Source organism: Chroicocephalus ridibundus, chromosome 1 (assembly GCF_963924245.1).
Source record: "Chroicocephalus ridibundus chromosome 1, bChrRid1.1, whole genome shotgun sequence".
NCBI lineage: Eukaryota > Metazoa > Chordata > Aves > Charadriiformes > Laridae > Chroicocephalus > Chroicocephalus ridibundus.
Window position 1 is genome coordinate 101,821,105 of NC_086284.1, and position 21,137 is coordinate 101,842,241.

Genomic DNA, 21,137 nt, shown 5'->3' on the forward strand with positions numbered 1-21,137 from the left:
TTTAAAAATCTTGTCCAACATGCTTTCAAACAGCAGTTCATACGAAGTTCAATAGCTTTGAAAATTGACAGTGGTCAAGTTCAGGTTCCATGACAACCAGATGCATTCAAAATTGATGGTGAATAATTTGAGTCATTTCATTAAAGTAAGAATTCTCAGGCTGCAGTTCCCCAAAAGCCAAAGCTGATTTAGATTTGGCTGCTGTCTTCCCAGCCACACCCCTCCTTGCCCTTAACCACTCCATACAGACATCTCTTGCACCACGTCTGGCACCTGCCCCAGTCTCGCTGAGTCAGTTCTGCAATTTAGCATGATGTAAAATATTCACCTTTTTTTGATCAGTTTTCTGCTGACTCTGCACAGCTCAAGAGCCCGAGTCTGACTTTCAGGTTAAAAATCCACACAGTAAATAAGAACCTAATTTTCTTTAGCTTATGCATACAGTTAACACATTTATATTCTACCTACTACTACTCAATTGCAGAAAACTTTATTTGCATTTTTGTGCAGTCTTTGATGGTCTGGACCTTTGAAACTGACAGGTCCTAGGTCAGGGCCAGGAGTCTAAATCCTGATGCTGGAAGTGAGGCAGCCATGCTCTAGGGCTTTGCTGGGGTAATAAACAGGGCATTCTGCTCATGGAGGGAGAACCTCATTGCATTAGGCGTTGTGTGACACAATAACATGTTAATCCTCACCTAAAAAGCTCACTAGGACAACACACCACGTTTGTCCACAGAAAGACAAAAGCAGAGAGCTCACAAACTTTAGCTATCTGTAGTAAGGTTTGGTGTACAGGCTAAGAATACAGTGCAGGAGAAGTAAAGAGCAACGTAGCTATGTTTCCAATAGTTCTTGCCAAACTGCCACAGAGCACTTTGAAGACCACAGCTAACATCTGGTTTGATATCGATAGTAATAGACCCCACCTCTACTTCAAGAACACAAGTGACATGTTTACAGGCTTTTCTATATATAGTTTGTGTCTGTCATAATAGTCTACATAAATAAATCTGAAGAAATAAATTTAATCAGGCATGCCAACTACAACTTTCTCTGATGTTGGAAAGCAAAATGAACAAAAAAAGACTTTTCACCACAGTAAAATCCAGATTACCATTCTGCTCTCACTGTCCCAGCCTAAGTATATAGAGAGACTTCCACGGTATGCTTTAAATCCTAATTCAGGCTCAGGTTGATCAATGTAACAGTAGTAGAGAAACTGAATTCTAAAGCAAAAATAATTTTATTTTGGATTACTGCAGCAATCACATAGGGAACATTATTTCTATTATCTTTAGATCCCAATTTAGAGGAGCAAAGGAAAGGCACTGTTTTCAAAATTCAAGACACCTCTAGCATAAGCAAAATACCATCTATTTCTTAGGAATTGCGCTTACTGTATACACTCAAATATATTTCACAAAATATCATGGGGTATTTGTATTTCAACATATGAATTAACAAATGCAAAGACACACAATTTATCAGATTGAACTTAATTTCACTATAAAAAAATTAGTGTTAAAGCCCCTGAAGAAATAACTGAAGAGTGAGTAGAAGATAACCCCACTGATACAAAGTATTCTATGTTCCAGCTATACTCTCCCACACCCTCTCCACTTTATTTGCATATCATTCCTAACTCGGTTGTGCTACATTTCCATAATTCACATAATATCTTTCCACTGCGAAAATGAAACATTATCCAGGATCCATTTCCTGTAAAATGTGTAAGCACTGACTAAATCCCAGAAAGTTTCTTCTTCCTCTTCCCTCATGGGTAAGACCACTAATCACTGGATTGAAGAGTCACGTTTCCTTTTCTCTCCTTGTCCCATGATTCTTTGGTTCCTTATTGTACAATAGTACACATTATAAGGGACTCAAGGGGACTCGCCCAGAACATCTGAAAAGCTGGGTGATCTAGGTATTCTCATTGGAATTGAACAACGTGAGTTCAGATTGTCTCGACCTGAAGAACACACTAAACTGCCAGGAAGGACAGCAGTTCCCCTCTGTCCTTCCCAGTTCTCAGGTGCACAGTTGTGCCCCCTTTCTTGGAAAGCTTCAGCATTCACACTGAATATATGGTAAAACAAATCAGCTCATTGACCCAATTAAAAACTGTTCACTTCTTTGTCAGGTTCATTTCCTGCCAGTTTAGTAAACTGAACTGGCTCAGCAAATGGTAAGAAAAGCTTGAAGCTAGAATAAAAAGGCTAACAGTACCAAAAAAAGATGCTAGCTCAGTTTATGCCACAGAACATAACTTCCCACCAAGCGTATGCCTTCACAAGCTGACCGAACTCAGGGCTACTGCTTATAAGAAAAGAACAAGTCACAGACACGCTCATCTTCCTGGCACTCTTCCACCTCATGATGAAACAGTTTCGGTAAGCTAAATAGGCAGTAAAGTTTTTACCTTTACTTACATCATTAGGTTTTTGTGCTTAGCTTTTAAGCAGGCCCAACATGGAAAAGTAAAGCAAAAATGCCAACAAAGACAAGCTGCAAGTATGCTTAACCAAGGAAGAAAGCAGACAGAGAGTGTCTTGTCATACAATTTAGGCTGCCGTCAAACAGCCATATCATATTCCCCTGCAACATCCAGGCACTAAAGAGGTAGGGGTTGCAATCGTGAGGGTTCCAAGTCCATCTGCAGCCCTAGCTTAATTCCAGCCTGTCCTGTAAACCATCTTTCAAGGAGGAAATTATTGTAACTCTTGGATCATGCTCATGAGGCAATCTCCAATGCATATAACATCACAAAGCACTCCAAAACTATGGTAAAGAAAAGTCACCAAAGTAGATGAACAAAAAACGCACAAATGGGTTTTGCCCTTCTTTGTTCCATGAATGTAGTAAATAAATACATGAATAAAGATTATACATTTTCCTCACATCATTCACTCCAGAACTACAGCCCCAACATTTCCCAGAATATAGATCAGTCAGCTCCAAAAATTTTTAGCAAAACATGAATCATCCTAACATAATATTTTTTAACTTAACATAATTCAACATGGTTTTAAGTTCCATCTGTAGTTCGTTTACCATGGCCTTATTTCCCAGTTAAGGAACCACTGACCTAGAAAACTCTCATTGAAGAAGGAGGTAAATTAACAAACTTCAGTAAATTTTCATATCTTCTAGTGATAAAAGTCAAAATACCTTCCTTTTCAGGTTTAAAACGCAGAACTCTTGTTTTATTATCTTGATAGCCTCCATCCCTGCCATTCATCACAATGTCAAAGCAGATCTTGGTATACCCCAAGATACACCAAGATACTACTGCAGAGGTAGCAGGCTGAAAAATTTTGCTGCATTTTAAACAGTATTACAATCCATTAAGAAGACTTTAAACACCCTATTCAAGTCATATATGCATGTGGATGCATGTGCACACACACACACAGAGAAAAGCCAGTACAGACAGTGGTACGCATCAACCAACAAAGTCTTTACTGAGGTACATTTATTATCACATTGAATAGAGATTTCATCAAACATTCATGGCAGCTCTGTATCTCTACAAAATATCATTACAGGTAGCTCATCGGACGCTTTAGAATGCTTGTTCTGCCAGATGAAAACATTGTCCTTTCTGCTATAAGTTTAAAAAAAACCAACAACAACAACAAAAAAAAAAACCACAAACAACCCAAACCAACAAACCTGGACAAAAAAGTCCACACCATTAAGCCCAGAACGTACTCATGATAATCTAATATGACCTCCTACACAACTTTTTTAGAATTTCATCCAGTAATTCCTCATCAAGCCTTCATCAATGTACGGAATACCCCACAAAAAGGTCTAATCATTTAAAAGCCTTCAGAGACCAGGAAACCATGATACTCTTTCATCAAGTGGAATGGATCACCAATCACCATTAGAACTGTATTATTATTTTCTGCTTATCAATATAGAAGACAAGGACTTTCCGGTGTCTGTCTTTATGAATCTAACAAGAGGTTGCAGATATCCAGCCATAAAGTAACTCAATCCGAATTTGACAGCTAAGAGTTCAAATTCACAATCATGTTTACAATAAGTTACCTTTTGTCAGCTTATCCTCAGTAACTGACCACACACATGCCTACCTACACACACAGAGACCACTAGCCCACAACAGTCAAAGACTTTGTTTTCACTCAGACAACAAAAAAAGAAGGTTAAGGATAAGGATGAAGCAGCACATGAATGCTAAAATAATCTAACCATTTGTTTCAACAAAAAAAAACAAAAACAAAAACCAAAACAAGAGGGCGGGGGGGGGGGGGGCTGTTCTGCCCACATTCCTCCCTTTCCCAGTCATCACTGCTCTAGCACTAATTGACCCAAAAGAAAACCAACTTTTTTTCAGGTTTGCTTACTGGCATTCTCACACACACAGACAATGCCAAATTATTTGAATAAATATGTCATTTTTTTATGTACTAAAGGTTTTAATGAGCTCAGGACAAGTGTTTTTTAAAATAACTGTGTTATATTACAGTCCTGAACGTGTAGTTCAAGCTTAGTCTGTTAACTTGTGATAATGTTGGTTTGAATCCCTTTTTGAGTACAGTCACTATGGAGATGTATGGAATTCATTTTTCAAAATATTCTCTGATGGCAGTCATAAGACAAAAGTCTAAAAGACATCTCTCATCAAGATAAAAGCCCAAGAAAATTCTTGCTAACAGAGGCCTTTCAGATTAATTTTGTCTAACTAGACTTTTATAAGGCTAAAAAGAAAAAGCTGAACCTTTGGGACAGTTTACATGAACTTCACCAATTCCAGCATCCACACACTGGGTATAAACTGATCAATCTAATGCTGAGTTATTTGTCATTTTTTCAAGATGCAGACAATGCACTAAAACTTTGACAAAATTATCAATTTAAGTAATTCTAGGACATGCCAAGATTATACAACTGTTTGATTATTTAATAGTATCTCTGCCAGCATCAGAAGTTGCTCAGTTTCTGACCAGAGTTTGATTTCCTGCAGCATTTTTTTTTTACTGATAAGAATTCCTAAAATGATTTTAATAAGGCAGGTTGCAGGAAGGAAATGAGGACAAATTAAAAAATAAAATAAAAAAAAAAAAGGCTTTTAAATCCTGACCTTACAGACCTCCAACCAGTACTCAAGACCACCATGTCTGAGGTATACAGGAAATAAAAAGTCAAGAAAATCTTTAGTGCCCCACTGAAGTCCTTTCAGACTACCAAGAATAGCCCACTAGATGGAAAGACTCCAAAACAAAGCCACTTTCCCAGAAGATTTTTTCTTAAATTTTCTACTAACATTACTGAACTGGTGTATTTCATGTAACAATGTGCCATGCTCTTTAAGAAAGATCACTGTAAAAAGGTAACCTTTGATACAGACCTGCTCTTTTCCCCATTTTGTGTAAGAGCTCAACAAGAAGGTTTTAAGTGTGATCTGACACATGCCATGGATGATGCCAGCAGATGTATCCTCAGGAAGAATACAACTTTTCTAGACACATCTGCAACTGCAGAGTAACGTATGAAACCACAGGGGCACAGCAAAAGGGATAAGGAAAGCAAGATTCAGAGCTCATACCAGGTACACCAAATAAACCAACTGCAGTCTGAGACTCATCTCTTCAGCCCTTCATACATCCAATTCCCAGCGCAATGCAAAAAGGAGACACTGAATATGACAATGTAGTCAAGATGATCACAACAGAGAACTCTGTCCCAATTCATAACACCATATACTACACTGACATCTTCCTTTACAACATAAGTTAGAAGAAGCAAAGCCACATTTACTGGCTTCAAAACTGGAACTTCCCTCTTCCCAACACTTTTTTTTTTTTTATGTAAACAAGAAAGTACCACCTTTGGAAATAAGCCAAAACTCCACACTGCTAATCTGAGACTTTACTTGAACTGAACATAAAGGAAACCTAATAGTTTCAGATCTTAAGAGAAAGAGATCTCTATGGAGTTCAGTGGTGCTACACTGAATTTATCTGAGGAAAGATGGATCCCCACACAGATCTAGCAGCCAAGGGCTGCTCTTTCTTTTTTGCTCAGAGAGATTTTTATTCAAAATATTTCAAGTTAGCTTCATACTGGATTTACAGGAATTACTAGAAAGCACATTCTTCATGATGCCTTTGTGTTTAGGAAAGAGCAAGAGACATGCTAACTTGTACAGATTACATCTACCACAGACACTGCCTGAAAACACTAAGCAGCCTTCCTCCCTTTTCTAAAGGGGTCAAGGAGATGGATGACATCCTGAAGGGCAACAAAGAGACAAAGTGGCAAGTCCTGAAATGCAAAATAGTCAACCGAAAGCAAGTTAGGGAAAAAGAGAAACAAGGCTTTATGAAAAGTGCAAAGGATTGCTGAAGAAGGGGATGAGAGGGGGAAAGACAGGCACTAAACATCAAAGTAGCTAAACCATTATTTGTCTAAGGAACCTCAACTACTCCTAGAAACTTTAGCCATGAAAACACCCATGCACAAAACAAGCATGATGAACAAAGTTTACTGAAGAGTAGACTGGAACAAGACTCAAAGCAGAAGAGATGATGGATGGGATTAAAAAAAAAAAAAAAAAAAATCAGACAAGCCTCAAGCCACTGAAGAGATACAGCATTTACAAGTAATACTTCTATTTACTAACCAAGAAGGAATCAACTGAACATTTCCAAAGACAACTATTGTCATTCAGAATAGTGTTTGCCCTATTAGCATGTACATCCTGATAGCAGGCTGCTTGATAACCTCACCTAGAGCAGCTGGCCTAACAAAACAAAAATCTGCAAGCTCAGAGAGTGATGTTTAACTGTGTTCTCATATAAGAACAGAAAAGTAAGATGCTGTCCATCACATTTTGCATGGAGAAAGCATGCCTTACAAGGTACTTAAGGTGCTCCTGCCCTCAGTCCACCCAAAGACTTAGAGAAGCAAAGGAGATGGGCAGAAAAATTCTGTTCCTTTTTTCCTGTTATAAAAAGCAAGTGTATTTTCCAGTCTTCCACATTTTTATTTGAAGTCCCTTTGGATTATTAAAATATGGATGATTCAGATACTAAGGAATCAGCACTCCTGTCTACTTTCCCAACTAACAGGTAAATAGTTATCAACAAAATTTAAATAACTTGAACAAAAATATTAGATATCTGAATACATGGAAGTGAAACAACAGCACAATCCCAACAGCTCTGGTCACTTATTTAGGAGGACAAGCAAGCATGGAATTTCCAAAAGAGTTGTTTGTTTGTTTTTTAACATAACTGGTCCAGCTGGTGGTTATGTTAAAACCGGGCTATCAAGAGAAACATTTTTTCATGTCTTCTTTGTACAGCAAAAACAAAAAACCTAAGTATCTATACTCTGCAGTTTAGCTTCTGGTACCAATAAACTATGCTCACATCTTATAAAGACAGGTGAAAAATAACTTTTATTATAACATTACCTTTAGAAACTTCAATTCATCTTTCAGTTTGTCCAAACGGGAAAAATACCTATTTTGTGTCCAATATCTGTCTTAAAGCAATATAGAATTCAAGTAAAAATTTCAGAAGTGCATGAGATTGAGAATAAATCTATATATTGTATTGTTTCATGGTAATGTTTGACGGGAAAAAAACCCAGAAAATTAAAAACTTTGTGTTTCTTAAGAAGTTTTAGTCTTTAAAACATGGATATTTTTTCCCCTCAAAAGCATCGTTCTTACAGAGGGGAAGAGAAAGTAAGAACAAGTGAGAAAGAACAAGCAGGAGAAAACACTGAGCAAGAAACTGAGCAAGTGACAAAAAAGAGGTGCTTGAGAGATGAAGCACTTGAAAGGACATGGGAGAAAAAGGGCATGAGCAGAAGTTAGAAAATTGTAAAAAAAGAGCAAGTGAGAGTGAGGAATAACTAGAAGAAGAGCACAAGTGAAGAGAGCACAAGAAAACATGCATCAGAATTAAACAGGAGAGTTAGCAAGAGAACGTTATCAAGTAAGACTCTGGCAGAGTGTGCCAACAATGCACGCAAGCAGGACGGCATCAGAGTGGGAACATTAGTGAGGGAATAAGCATGGAAGTTTGAGATAGCAACCAAAGTATGAGTGGGGGGGAAACAGAGAGAGAGACTGACAGAGGAGTGATTTACTACAGGAGGGGTGGCAAAAATTCCTCAGAATTATGTTCTCCATTAAGTAACAGTGCTATCAGAGCCAGTTAGCCAACCCCTGCCTCTTCTAGGCACCCTGTTCCTGTCCACCCACACAACCCATTCCATTATCTTGTCAAATGACTGAGCAGCAGCATGGTGTACCAGGTCTGGGAACTGATCTGACTGAAAAGTAACCTGATTCTCCACCCCCACACACACCCAAATGTTATATATATAAAATTATGTATTTCAGCCAACTCAGTTTCCAAGTCTGATTCACTGGTTGGTCTTACAAACAGCTGTGCCAACACAAAGCAGGTGGGAACAAGCAGACAGAATCTGGAGAGAAGGGGAGCTGCTTAAGCTGTAACTGCCTTCAAAGAACTCCTTGTTGCACACGTTGCCTTAGAAAGACTCTTTCAACAATTTCCCTCAAAGTGCTTCAGTGGTTCTACATCTTGCAGCATGAACTTCACATCAGTTTGTTAGTACTTACGCTGTAAAACAAACACATATAACGTCATCAAATTCAATGAGATGTGAAAACAAGGAGTTGTTGCTCTTCATCTTTTTCCTTCTTTTTTATCAGTTATTTCAAATTTAGCATAGGTACAGTTTTGGGGACAGCAAGGTAATTTTCAGTAGCCCCAGAAAAACATATACAGATTTGGGTGGGTGGAAGAAGAATAGGGTAGAAGGAAAAGGGGAAGAAAAATCAACGTTGCTTGTGTTTTTCTATGAATACTCTGCTCTTTGCTGTGCTGCCCTTCAGCATTCTCTCGGCACTGAAATTATGCACCAGCCTACGGTCTTACCTCATGCTAGAAGATGGAATTGATCTGGATGCTGGATGAGAAAGAGATAATGAAGGCTTCTAAAATTTCCCACAAATTTAAGAAGGTATAGTAGCAGAAGACCAATAGTTTCAAGGTTTACTTATCAGCTTGTGTCAGTTTGCTTCCCTTCACTGCCCCTACTACCAAGCAATGTCTCAAGACACTGTGACAAGTTTGATCAACTGAAACTAGAACACAGATGATTATTGTAGAAGAGTCGCATTTAAGACATTTAGCCAATTTTCCCTCATGAAAGCCAACGAAACCCAAGCACAAAAAAGTGTAGTTTACACAGCCACTATGAGCTTGCACAGGTAACCCACTGTTCCCCGAACTGTTCACTCTCAAGTGGTTGACCCATAAGGTTGAGAACTCAGCCCTACTAGATCAGGTGGAAGAGGCAGGAGCTTCTGTACTAGTAAGAGGAAGATGTTTCAATCATACAAACTAGGCAAATACCATATTTGCCTCAGAAAAAAAAATTATAAACGTCAAAATCACAGACTAAGTTAAGAAATGTTTAAGGCAGGGATGATACACAATTCTGTCTCTTTTACATATTTTGCAACACGATCTTTACTTACCACAGTCGAATGCCATTTTATTCATTGAACAGATGCTTATCATGTACATCAGGAGCATAGCACATGGAAAACAAAGCTATATAGTAAATGCCAGCTATACCATAAATGATACTATTCACTGAAATACTCCATCAGTTCTTCCTGAAACTGAGGTATGTGTATCAAATGGGCCAAGAAATTGCAAGTAAAACATGACTTTTTTTAAACACAAGCAAACTCCCTTTGGGAAAACTGAGTTTGAACTCTAATTCCCCCAAAATTTCAAAAGAAATCCTAAGTTCCTTGAGCAGACCTCTATCTGGATATGCTGAGTCACTCTCCAACCTTAAGAGACTCCTCCGAGTTACATAGCACTCAGAATATAAACTCAAGTGAAATGCAACTGCAAATACACAGCATCCTGCTATTAAGACATAAGATGCTTAAACCCTTAACCTCAGCTCCGCCCATTGCGTCACTGTGTAACTTTGGGCAAGTCACTTTACCTTTTCTGCTTTCATTCCCCCTGCTAAAAAGCAGCTTAGTAACATGCATTTATCTCCTGTTAGAAAGGCAAAAACTGCTTTGTGTATGGAAAGCAACATGAAGTTAAGTGCTGCACAAAATGCCAGAATCTCTGAAACCCCTCTTCCCACTGAAAAAAACAGGAACCCAGTGCCTTAGCTAACACTGCCAATAAACATGATACATAAATATTTCTAGGTTTGGTGGGGTCTTTTTCTGTACGCTAGAATCTAATCACTGAAAAACATTTCTCTTCTGCAAAATGCTAAAAGAATCTGTAAGCATTTGCTAGATTCAGGCACTAAAATGTTGCATCTGTGCAAAGGCCTATAAGAAAGTCACAATCCTGAGACTAAGTGCAAGGTCTGGATGGTGCAACTATTAACAACTTGTACATTAAAAAAATTTAAAAAATAATTTGTATTTATGCATCATGAAAGATAGACTGCCAAAAGCAAGAGAAAATTTTCCCATTTTTGTCAGTGTTTGAGTGCTTGACATAGTTTGGGAATTCTTATGGAAATAACTAACAAAGTGAAATGCAACTCTACAGAGGTACTCAAGATTGAAATATAAGGAGACAATGCTTACAACATATGGAATATAATGCATAGCTGTTTCCTCAAATACATAAATAAACTGGCACTTGCAGTTTGGGAGCTCATAGGTTTCAGAATATACATAATGACTAACACATAACTTAGAAATTGTATTCTGAGACCACTGTACGCTTGCGAAAAATTTATCTTGAGCTTCTGCCTCACCTCAAACCACAGATCTCTCAGATTGTTTTGTTTTATGCAAATAAAATTTTGCTTTGACATACAATGATTAAAATCAAGATTTTTTTTTTAAAGTAGCAGTAGTCCGGAGAAAGAGAATGAAAGCAAAGCATGTAAAGAATCCTTTATCAAAAAATACCAAGGGAAAATTTTTCAAATATGGAAGTCCAAAAATTAAACTCTTCATCCCACATTCAAATTCTTATATAGAAATAATTGCATATTCTCCTATTTCAATAAAATTAGTTAAGAACTACAAGACTCAAAACCTTAACAAAAAAGAGTGAGGCTGACAGCATGACAAAACAGTAGTTTAGGTACACAGGCCTAAGATGACACTTTTGAAGTGGAAAAAAAAAAAAGGTCTGATAAAAACATACAAGATGATGAATGACATAGGAAAGGTCAATTAAGTCCCCTCTCCCTCATAACAAAGTTTGGAAATACACACTAGAGGGCAACAAATGTAAACTAAGGCCAAGGAAATCTTTTTCACAAACAAAAAAATTATTTACTGATCCCAATCCAAACATGTTCCTGATGCAAAATAAAAAACTTTTTTTTTTTTAAGAACTAGAAATTATCTAGTTATCTAGAAAACAAAAAAAAAAAAAAAAGGAGAGACCAACCAAACCCCAAAAACTCCTGTGCTTCAGAATATCAGTCTACCATGAACTTGTCAGTACTAGGAAAATGTTTAATAACATGAACTACTCAAATTTGGTGTTTCCTTTATATGAATATTTTTTGAATAATCATCTATAAAGCTTCTTGAGATTATTTTTTTTCTGCTATTGAATTAAAGCCCCACACCCTACAAATACTAACACCATACACGCACACAAATCGTGGATACAGACTGATCATAGGTCACTGACCATCTCTAATGTTTCCAAACACAAAGCAGCACATGCATGCACTGGCAGAGCTTCCGAAGACCTCTTAAAAATGTCAGTTTGTCACATATGTACGTTCCTTTCCTTCACATACAAAACACTGAGCTGAATGTCCCTGTGTATCACTATATAGATTTTACCCTTACATTTCGCTTCCACTAGAACACTAGCTAAACTGAAGCAGACATATTTTAAAATATCTCCTTGCAATTAGAGATGTCGCATTTTTATAAATTGGGAAGAAGAGACAATGATTTCAAAACATGATACTTGCTACTTGTGAACTATAGGTAGAACTTATTTTCTCATTTCTTGAAATAACTGGATGCTGGTTAAGAACATCTAGTAGAAAACCAGAATGATACACCTGTTTTATGGAGGTATACAACTATTTCCTTGAATTATAAGAGGAGGGGAAAAGAAGAATTTTTTAAAACTATACTTTAAAACAGAGAACTTGAGATAACACACATAACTTGGCCAACGTGTTTTCCTTGCTTTATTAACTTCTGTAAGAAATTAAACAGAAATATTGTCACAAAAACTTGTATTTTGTTTTACTGCAATTGCTGGAAGTATGCAAATTAGGTAAAGGGGCAATAGGTATTATCTTCAAATCCACATTTAAAAAGTCTCTCCATTCCTACACAAGAAAAACATTACATAAGTTTCTAGTCCCCAACACATGAAGCAAAGCCAATCCTGATTTAAGAATGACAACAAAAGTTGTTGGTGTTATCATTAACCACTAAGGTAAGGCAGACAAGGACTGGTACTCCAGCAATATGTTTCCACATGTCCAACTGGATTTCTCAAGGTTTCAAAACTAAGCTCATAAAGTTTTAAAATGTCCATGCCGTGAACATGACTCTGGTTAATTTAACTCCACAGAGATACGTAAATGAAGGTTTTGATGGGTAAAAAGACTGAAACTAGACTCATATGGACAAAAGACTGAAACTAGACTCATATGGACACTGTGAACTGCAAATCATGATTGCACGCTGTGTAAAATACACAGGTGAAAATATCCCCAAACAAATCCTACAAAGACAGGAGAGAAACCCTCTTGTAAGGACCATATCAGATATCATTAATTATTTCCATTCACCCCTCCAGATTATTAGTTTTTAGACCTTCCATCATTAAGCTTTCGTACAACAGACTATCAAATTACAGTAACTCACAACCCTTTTTATTTAACAGAAGAAAAAACAAACCACAAACACATACACATTTACACAATGCGGTAACAAAAATGCTACATGGGAGAACATTAGGAATGAATGGGTATGCATCTCAAAGTCATGAAATCTCGATTAAATGGAGAAAGAAAGATTTACTTCACGTGGTACAGTACAAAACAAAATGGAAATCAGATCCCAGCTAAGGTCTCTAAGTTGTACAACATTGCAAAATCAAACAATTTTTAACTATGCCCTTATAATACAACCTTCAACTATAGTTTATAACGCAGTATCATATATACTCTTTCCACTCAGCCCTCAACATAAATGAATCATTTATGATGCTGTCTATAGTAGACATAGTTCACAGAAGACATTAATTCACTTAGAAACTAAGCTTGAAAAACTCAGCGTGTATTAAAAATAATAAACCATAGGGAAAAGTTTGAGAAGATGTAAGCGTCATTCAAAATGAAGCTGTAGTAACTGCATAGTTAACTGACCTTCCCCAGAACTGCAAATACTAGTGCTTCTGAGTTTGGAGGAAAGTGTAACATAAGTTTGTAGCCTTAGCGTATACAGAACTTCCCATTAAAATCAGATTTTTGCTGGAGACATGGACAGATACATGCAATCGTGTACACGTTCAACATCTGCAGTAATGCTCATTTTCCTGCATAGGGCCTGCCATAAAAGTCTCAACTTCTGAAGGCACACTATGACATTGACAGGAAAGTCACCCTAAATATAGGAACACAAAATTGTAAGCTTACGAACATACGATCGTGGTGAAAAATGTACATTCAGCTGTGCTATTCCACAATGATGACCCAATATTTGTAGTATTTATGAATAACTTCTACAGAAAGGGAAACAGCCAAGATCCGCATGCAACAATCATTTATTGTAACATTGACAAAGACATTAATATATTTCAAACACTAACTTGCAATTTTTGGCATACCATTAAATTAATGCCTACTTATCCACAAGTTAGAAAGAATAACAACAAAGAACCCAGAATCAGACATAATCCATGAAAGTTACTGAGCTTCCAAAATCAATCAGATTTTGAAAGAGTGCGTTAGAAACTGATTTGTCTGTAATGGAACACATACCCTATATGTATTTCATGTATAATTCCTATAAAATTGTATTAAAAAAAAAGAATATATATGGTTATATACCTATAAGTAGGAAAAAAATCTGTAGTTACAACTGGACAGACCAGAGATCAGTGTAAGGAAATTCATAGTCTTCAGGAAAATATAGAATTGAGTAACTACTAATACATTAGCTTTCGTATCTGACAATATTTTTTCCTCTTTTTACCCCTTCCTTCAGTTTAAACAGTAGACTGACAGCATGGACACAAAACTATTTCCTCTACAAAGGAAGCAGATATGCTATGCTCTGATTGGCTCATCAGCGACAGGTTCACTGTCAAAGTAAATGAGAAGTTATTAGCAATTTACACAGTTCACAGGAACATAAATTAAGATTTGAGCACATATAGGTAAATACAATTTTGAATTAAAAAAAAAAATGTTAGCTACCTGTGTTTGAAGCCAGGAAGCCAAAAACCAATGAACAATAGGTTTTCAGGACACTAGAATTTAAAAGTTTCACTGGCAAGTTTGATCTAATTACTAAAATGTATTTAACCATGATTGTGAGAACTAGTCATTCTACGAGTTTGATTTTTTCCAGTAACTCATCAAAATTCACTCTAAATTATTCCAATTATATTTTGAAAGAATAACTCTGCCACCAGTAATCAATTTGTACATTTCCATTCCTCTCTTATTTCACCATCCAAACAGTTACTAAGAAGAAAGAGGAAACTTTTCAACAGATAGATGTATTAATACATTATTAACTATTCCTTTAACTGACTTAAAACACAGCCTATTTTTATTTGCCTCTGGGGGAAAAGAAAAAGGAGGGGAAAGAAAAATAGAAGGTTTTGGAACTTTATGTAACACATAAATTGAAAGCTTGGTTTCTCACAACTGGAACAAAACTGATACTTAATGGAATTAATTTCACTTTCATTTACCCAGTTTCACTTTCAGATATTTAGTGCTACTAAGACCCTGGAAACTTTGCGAGGAGTATGCTTACAAGTAAGTGCTAGCTTATGTTATTTTAATTACAGAAACATTTTCACTGCTTTTAAGAAATGCTATATTCAGAGCTGAAATTAAACTGATTATGTCTTCACACAGGGTAACTGAAATAGCTTACTATCTAGACTTCAGAGACTGCAGAGTATTTACACTGTATGGACAGAAGCAGAGCTGGCTGGGAACTACCTCCCACACTTCCACTAACCCTTCAGTGGGTATTCTCCCTGTAAATTGTATGGACAGGATATTTCGGAATGAATGAGGATATGATAACGTCACTACCTTTCATATTGAGCCACCCCATCTCTGTCCTTTTCAACTGTGGAAAAACTCGCCTATCCTTTAGGGATTAGGGAGGTGAAGGAAAATAAGAAAAAAGGGGGGGTAGGGAGGCGGGGAACAAGAGAGGGGAAAGGAAACCTTATGGAGACAGTGGGACTTAGTCTGTCCCATCACTATGTGCTTTCCAGTCACAGAGGAGCTCCTTTTTTGATCTGTGTTCTCAGACAATTAAGACATAAGTAAGCACCCACAGATAGTGGACAAGACACATATATATGAGTACTAGAAGAAATAGAGCTAAACTCCAAATAAAGCTGAAGTACTAGAAACCTATTCTAAAGTAATGAAATACATTTGTACTAGCAAAAGCAGTTGAGTTATTTTTTCAGTCATGCTTGGATAAAACAGAATCAAACCCAGAATTCTGCCTTCCTTCGACATAAGGGGAAAAAAGATAACCAGTGGATATCAATTACAAATGGTTACATTAATTGTTACACTCAACTAAGGATTAGGTCAGTGCAATTCTACTGGTATATTGTGTCACCTCAAAGAGAGAATACTAAATAACCATACATTTTGAATATGTATTTCTGGAAGTAACAATTGTTTCTAATTAGCAAAAGTTTCTCCAGTGTTTTTACACCATCAATCAACTGCAGTTCCCATAACTCTCCTCTTGAAGGACCCACAGAGGTGAGGAAGGAAAAGGAGAGTATTCCCCTTCTCAGAATGTCTTGTTTACTTTTTTCCCCCCACTCCTAAGTTTACAAGAAAGGCATGTTCGCTCCGAAAGGCTTTTTTGTATTATTTCAAATAGTCTTAGAGCAAAAAAGAAGTTTCACTGCATAAATGTATCATGTCTTTGAGACTTCTTAAAGTCTGATTAGCAAAAAAGTTATTACATAAATGAAAAAAAAAGATGTTTCTTACCAAACTCTTACTGAAAAAAAGAGATGAAACTGTAAACTTAACAAATAATCTATTGTACTCAGTTATAAAGACAAAAGCAGCAGTTCTCTGTAAATAATCCTATTCTACAACAACAGATCTATTTACTAAAGGATTTCAGAAGTTATACAAGTCTCCCGTGCTCCCATAAAACAGAGATATCAGAAAGTTTTTGACTTCACTTCAGAGAATAGTTCTCCACATGGCACTAAAAAGTACCATAGAAAGACTAAACACATACCAGTCTTCAATTCTTACTCAAAAACTTAAGCTGTAACAATAACTTTCAACCTATGGCCTCGTAGCCAGGGCTAAAAACACCTGAAATAAAGAGGTTTTAAGAGGAATGCTGAAAAGAAAATCTAATTATAGCAACAAAATTGCTTCTTTGGTAACAGTACGTTTTAGTCTTCAAATCACCACCCATTTCAGTTCCGATGAAACTGTAAAATGCTATTGTGGCAAATAAAGGTATAGTTTTTCATGCGTTTCATTAACTAGCCTTTTTACATACTACCATATGACCAGGTGCTACAGTTTCAAACATGCTAGAATAACCTAAAAGGGACTTCTTCTCTTTATGTTAAGGTATTGACTGACTCATTTGAACTAAAATGTCAAAAATCTCACAGTAAGTCCACTAAGGCAAAGCCTAATAACAGATTTAACCTAGACACATGCTTCTGCACAAGGCCCTATCAGAATTAAGATTATAAAATGTGACATACATGTTAGCAAGTATGCCCTAATTAAATGTAACCTTAAAAGCTTAGACAAGGTACACAGTTTTTACAAGACACTAGTCACGATTTTCTACTTTGTGTAAACCATCAACCAGTTTGTTAGAAGTCATTTATGGTCATCACATGTTAATTCTGACTCTACGCAAAACCCACATACTTAAAAATTGATAAATTCTTGATGACTACCTCATTATTTTACACAAGTAAGAGAATACTACCCATAAATTGACACTGAAATAGAGAACTCTTGGCTGCTATTAGGTAAAATTATCCTTGTTGCGTCTTCTCCGCACTGCCCAACATGGGGGAGGGGATTCCAATGACAAGTTCTAAATCCACCCAAGTATTGATTCAGGAACTGTAACATTGCTGCTAATGCAACAAACTGTCTTTCTTACCTATTTGCCTGGAAACAGTATTAAACTATTGCCATATGTAAATGCATACACAATAACTTAATAGAAGGAACTGCCCTCTTTTCCTGATTTAAGACGACCATGCTCTTTATTCAATTTTGAACAAGATACACTTGCTTTACTCAAAGACTATTCAAAAACCACAAACTAAACTTGATAAGCTTCATAAACTTTGACAGAATTTTTAATTCACAGCAGAAAATGTAATTTAACACATCACACGAATTCTACTTCAGACTGGAAATAAAAACACTCTAGTTTAAATAATTCGTATAAGCCAAAAACATGAAGCGTAGCCTACAAAAGTAGTCCACATATAAACACACATCAAGTTCACCAAATACACATAGATAATAGTTAACAAATACTAGCTCATACTTGGAGTTATTTTCAGTGTTATTATTCTAATTCTATAAAGTATAATTAATTTTCCAAAAATATCCAACCTACAGAGGTTGGGGGGAGGAGGGGCTTGGAGAAAAAGAGAAACAAGTTTACCAAAACTTTTTAGGGCTACAGACCAATGAGATAAGTTAAGTTCTGCTTGGGTACAGGCAGATAAATAAATATTGCTACAAACAAAATGTTTGCTTTTTTATCACCAGACATCACTGTCGTATTCTTCAGCTTTACACCATTTTTCTTAAGGAGAGGAGAACGAAATACCAAATAACAAAAGAAGTTGTTAACAACTTCTTATCTAGAGCCCCCCCCATGGCACTATATCCGTGTAAGTATGATTATATATACCTACTGGCCAAAGTTCACAGCACACTCTCATATGGATTAAAACAGTAGGTTGTCAAAAACATGCTTGTTGATTTATTTTGTAGTCAGATATTCTGTCTTTGTTAATTTTAAAGAACAATTAATGTTTATTTCCCCCAATGACTGTGGAGTAATAGGAGAACTAAGCAACAGCAGCAATCTAGACACATGATCAAAGAACCCCCACATAGTCTTTGGACAGACTAAACTGAAAACTTCAAAGCTGACTGAGATTCAAAAATGCACCAATTTCGAAATTTCAAATTACAGTACTTTTAATTGCATTTTCTGATTTTGTGGCGGCGGGAGGGAATGCCACTCCAGAGAAGGAGCAGCCTATGTATCAGATGAGGTCTCCAATTTCTTCAGCAACACAAAGCTCAATCCCTAAAAGACTGCAGCCAGCTATTAAAATATAGAAGCGCCCGTGTGTCCCTGCGCCTATTCCCAACCGCTTCTCCCTCCTCTTCTCCACCCCCCCCCTCCTCCCCGCCCTGATGACAGTCATCTCACACAGGTACTCCTTCCACATCGGCCTCCAACTTCCCTACCTACCACACCAGTCCCTCACAGGGCGGCGGGGGGGGGGGGGAGGGGAGAGGGGGCAGGGGCACCTAAAAGCCTCCACCACAACAGGTGCCGGCTCAGCTGAAGGTTCAACTCCTGACGCCCTCCTCTCCTCGCCTCCTTCTCCCTTCTCTCTGGCTCCCAGGCCGGGGCGAGACCTCGCACCCGCCCACCGCAGGGCGTTGCGCATAAGAGCCAGAGGATCCAAGCGAGCTCCCTTCCTCCATCGCCGGTCCCGCTGCCCTCACCGCCGCTCCGCTTCCCAACCCGCGAGCGACAGCCTCTCCCGGACGCCGAGGGGGAAAAGGGCCGCAGAGGCCGCGGCGCCCGCCGCTGCCCCCCGGCCATGCCCGGCCCGCTCCGGGAGGGGGCGGCGGTAGGGAGGGCGGGGGAAGAAGGCCAGGTCCAAAGCCCGGTCCGGGTCCCGGCCCTGCCAGCCCCGGCCCGGGGCTCGGCGGGTCCCTGCGCTCTCCCCACCTCCTCTCTCTAAGATGGCAGCGGAGCTGCCCCCTGCGCTGCGCCCCCCTCGACCGCGCCGGGCCGGGAGGTGGCACCAGCTCGTCCCGCTGCGCAGCTCCCCGCCACCGGCTGAGGCGTCTCACTTACCCGTGTGGGGGGCGGCGCGGGCCCTGCGCCTCCGGCCCGGCTTCTCCCGGTTGAGGCCTCCTTCCCTCGGGCGGCGGGCGCAGGCAGGGCGAGGAGCGAACGCTTCCCCCGGCCTCGGCCAGGGGCCCCGGCGCGGCAGCGCCTCCCTCTTGTGCGCTCCGCAGTCCGGCCGCCCCGCCGCGCTCGGGCCCGCACGGCTGGTCGGCGGTGCCGGTGCCGCGCGGGGGGCACCGGCCGCGGGGTCTCTCCGCTGCGCGCCTTCCTCTCTGGGCGGCGAAGAGGAGAGGGAGCGGGGAAGAGAGGGAGGGGGGGGCCCGGCCCGGCCCGGCGGGCGGATCCGCGGCGCTTCCTGGCCGGGCTGGATTTTCTATCGCTCACAAAATGGCGCGCGTTCCAAACCTGCGCAGCGCCCGGCGGCAGCAACGGCAGGGCCCGGCCTCACCTCGGCTCGGCGGCGGCGGTGGCGGCGGCGGCCTGAGCCCCGGCCAGGCAGCGCGGGGACAGCGGCGGGCGGGCGAGCGAGCGAGCGGGCGGGCGGGGGGAGGAGGAGGAGGTGGTAGGAGGAGGGGGTAGGGGGGAAGCGCAGCGCCGTACCGAGCCCCCGGGAACTCCTCGCTCCCTCCCTCTCTCCCCCGCCTGCCAGCCTCTACCTCCTCCCCCTCCCTCCCTCCCCGCCCGCTCCTCCTTCCCTCCCTCTCCCGCCCGCCCTCACCGGCTTTGCCCGGGCGCTGCGCCGCGCCGACCCCGCTCCCTTCCCGCACCGCCACCGCCGCCTCGAGCCTCTCCTCGTCCGCGCGGGACGGGCTTCTCGCGTGTCCCCGCCGGACCCTCGGGGGACAGTTTAGGGTTTTTTTTGATTTTTTTTTTTTTTTTAGGGTGCTCTTTCGTTTTCTTGTGCGACAACGTCTCTCGGGATGGACGTGGGAAAGAGGAGAGGGGGTAGAAAAATAATAATAATAATAATAAATAATAATTTTAAAAAAGATTCAGGCGGGAAGAGGGTTTTTTTTTTAAAAAAAAAAAAAAGCGCTAACTGACAAAATGGCGACGGGGCGAGCCTGTTTCTATGGCAACTGTCAATCACGCGGCCCAGCCGCCCCACCCCGGGACGGGCGGGAGACGGCGCTGACGTGGGGAGGGCGGGGACGAGAGCCAGGGGTGAAGGGCGGGCCCCGGTCGCCTAGGCAACCGCTGCCCCCCCACCCCCCCACCTCGGTCCCCCCCCCAGGTCTGTGACGGTAGCCGTGTGACCGCGCCGCTGAGGGCCGGGATGGCCCCGGCGCGGCGGGGGCCTTGGGGAGGCGGCGGGGTGGGGCGGTGAGGCCGGTAACGGCGCGGGGGGAGGAGGGGAGCGACTGCCCTTGCCCCCGCCGCACGGCGGACGCCCGGGGGAGGACGGGGGTGGGCGGCCCGCCATCACCGCCGCCCCACCGGGAAACAGCGGCGCCTTCCCCGGCCGGCAGGGGGCGCCGGCAGCGCGGCGGACGGGTCGGGTCGGGCCGGGCCGGGCCGGGCCGGGCGGCGACGGAGGAGGGAGCGGGGCGCGCCTGCTGCCGCGGGCCGGGCCGGGCCGGGCCGGGCCGGGCTAGGCCGAGAAGGCCGGGCCGTCCGCCGTGTGGGGAGGTTTCCCGTCTACCCCCTCCGCCCTGGGGAGGGCCGCGGGGTTGCTGAAGGCCGCACTCTCACGCGGGAGCAGCGGGGTGATGTGTCCGGGGGACTCGGGCGGGCAGGGGTCCTCTTCATCCCC

General features: G+C 40.9%; 1 protein-coding gene across 2 annotated transcripts in view; it reads right to left on the bottom strand.

The window, feature by feature from the left end:
- The window catches only part of DYRK1A (dual specificity tyrosine phosphorylation regulated kinase 1A), an 88,217-nt gene extending 67,935 nt beyond the window's left edge, over positions 1-20,282 (bottom strand). Inside the window, exon 1 of one of the 2 annotated variants that reach the window (XM_063345592.1) lies at positions 20,103-20,282. The gene's annotated coding sequence lies outside the window, so the exon portion shown is untranslated. Of the gene's footprint in view, positions 1-19,390; positions 19,529-20,102 lie in introns of those variants that run through there. The other variant, XM_063345585.1, reaches the window with a different exon arrangement.
- Between the last annotated feature and the right edge of the window lie 855 nt (positions 20,283-21,137).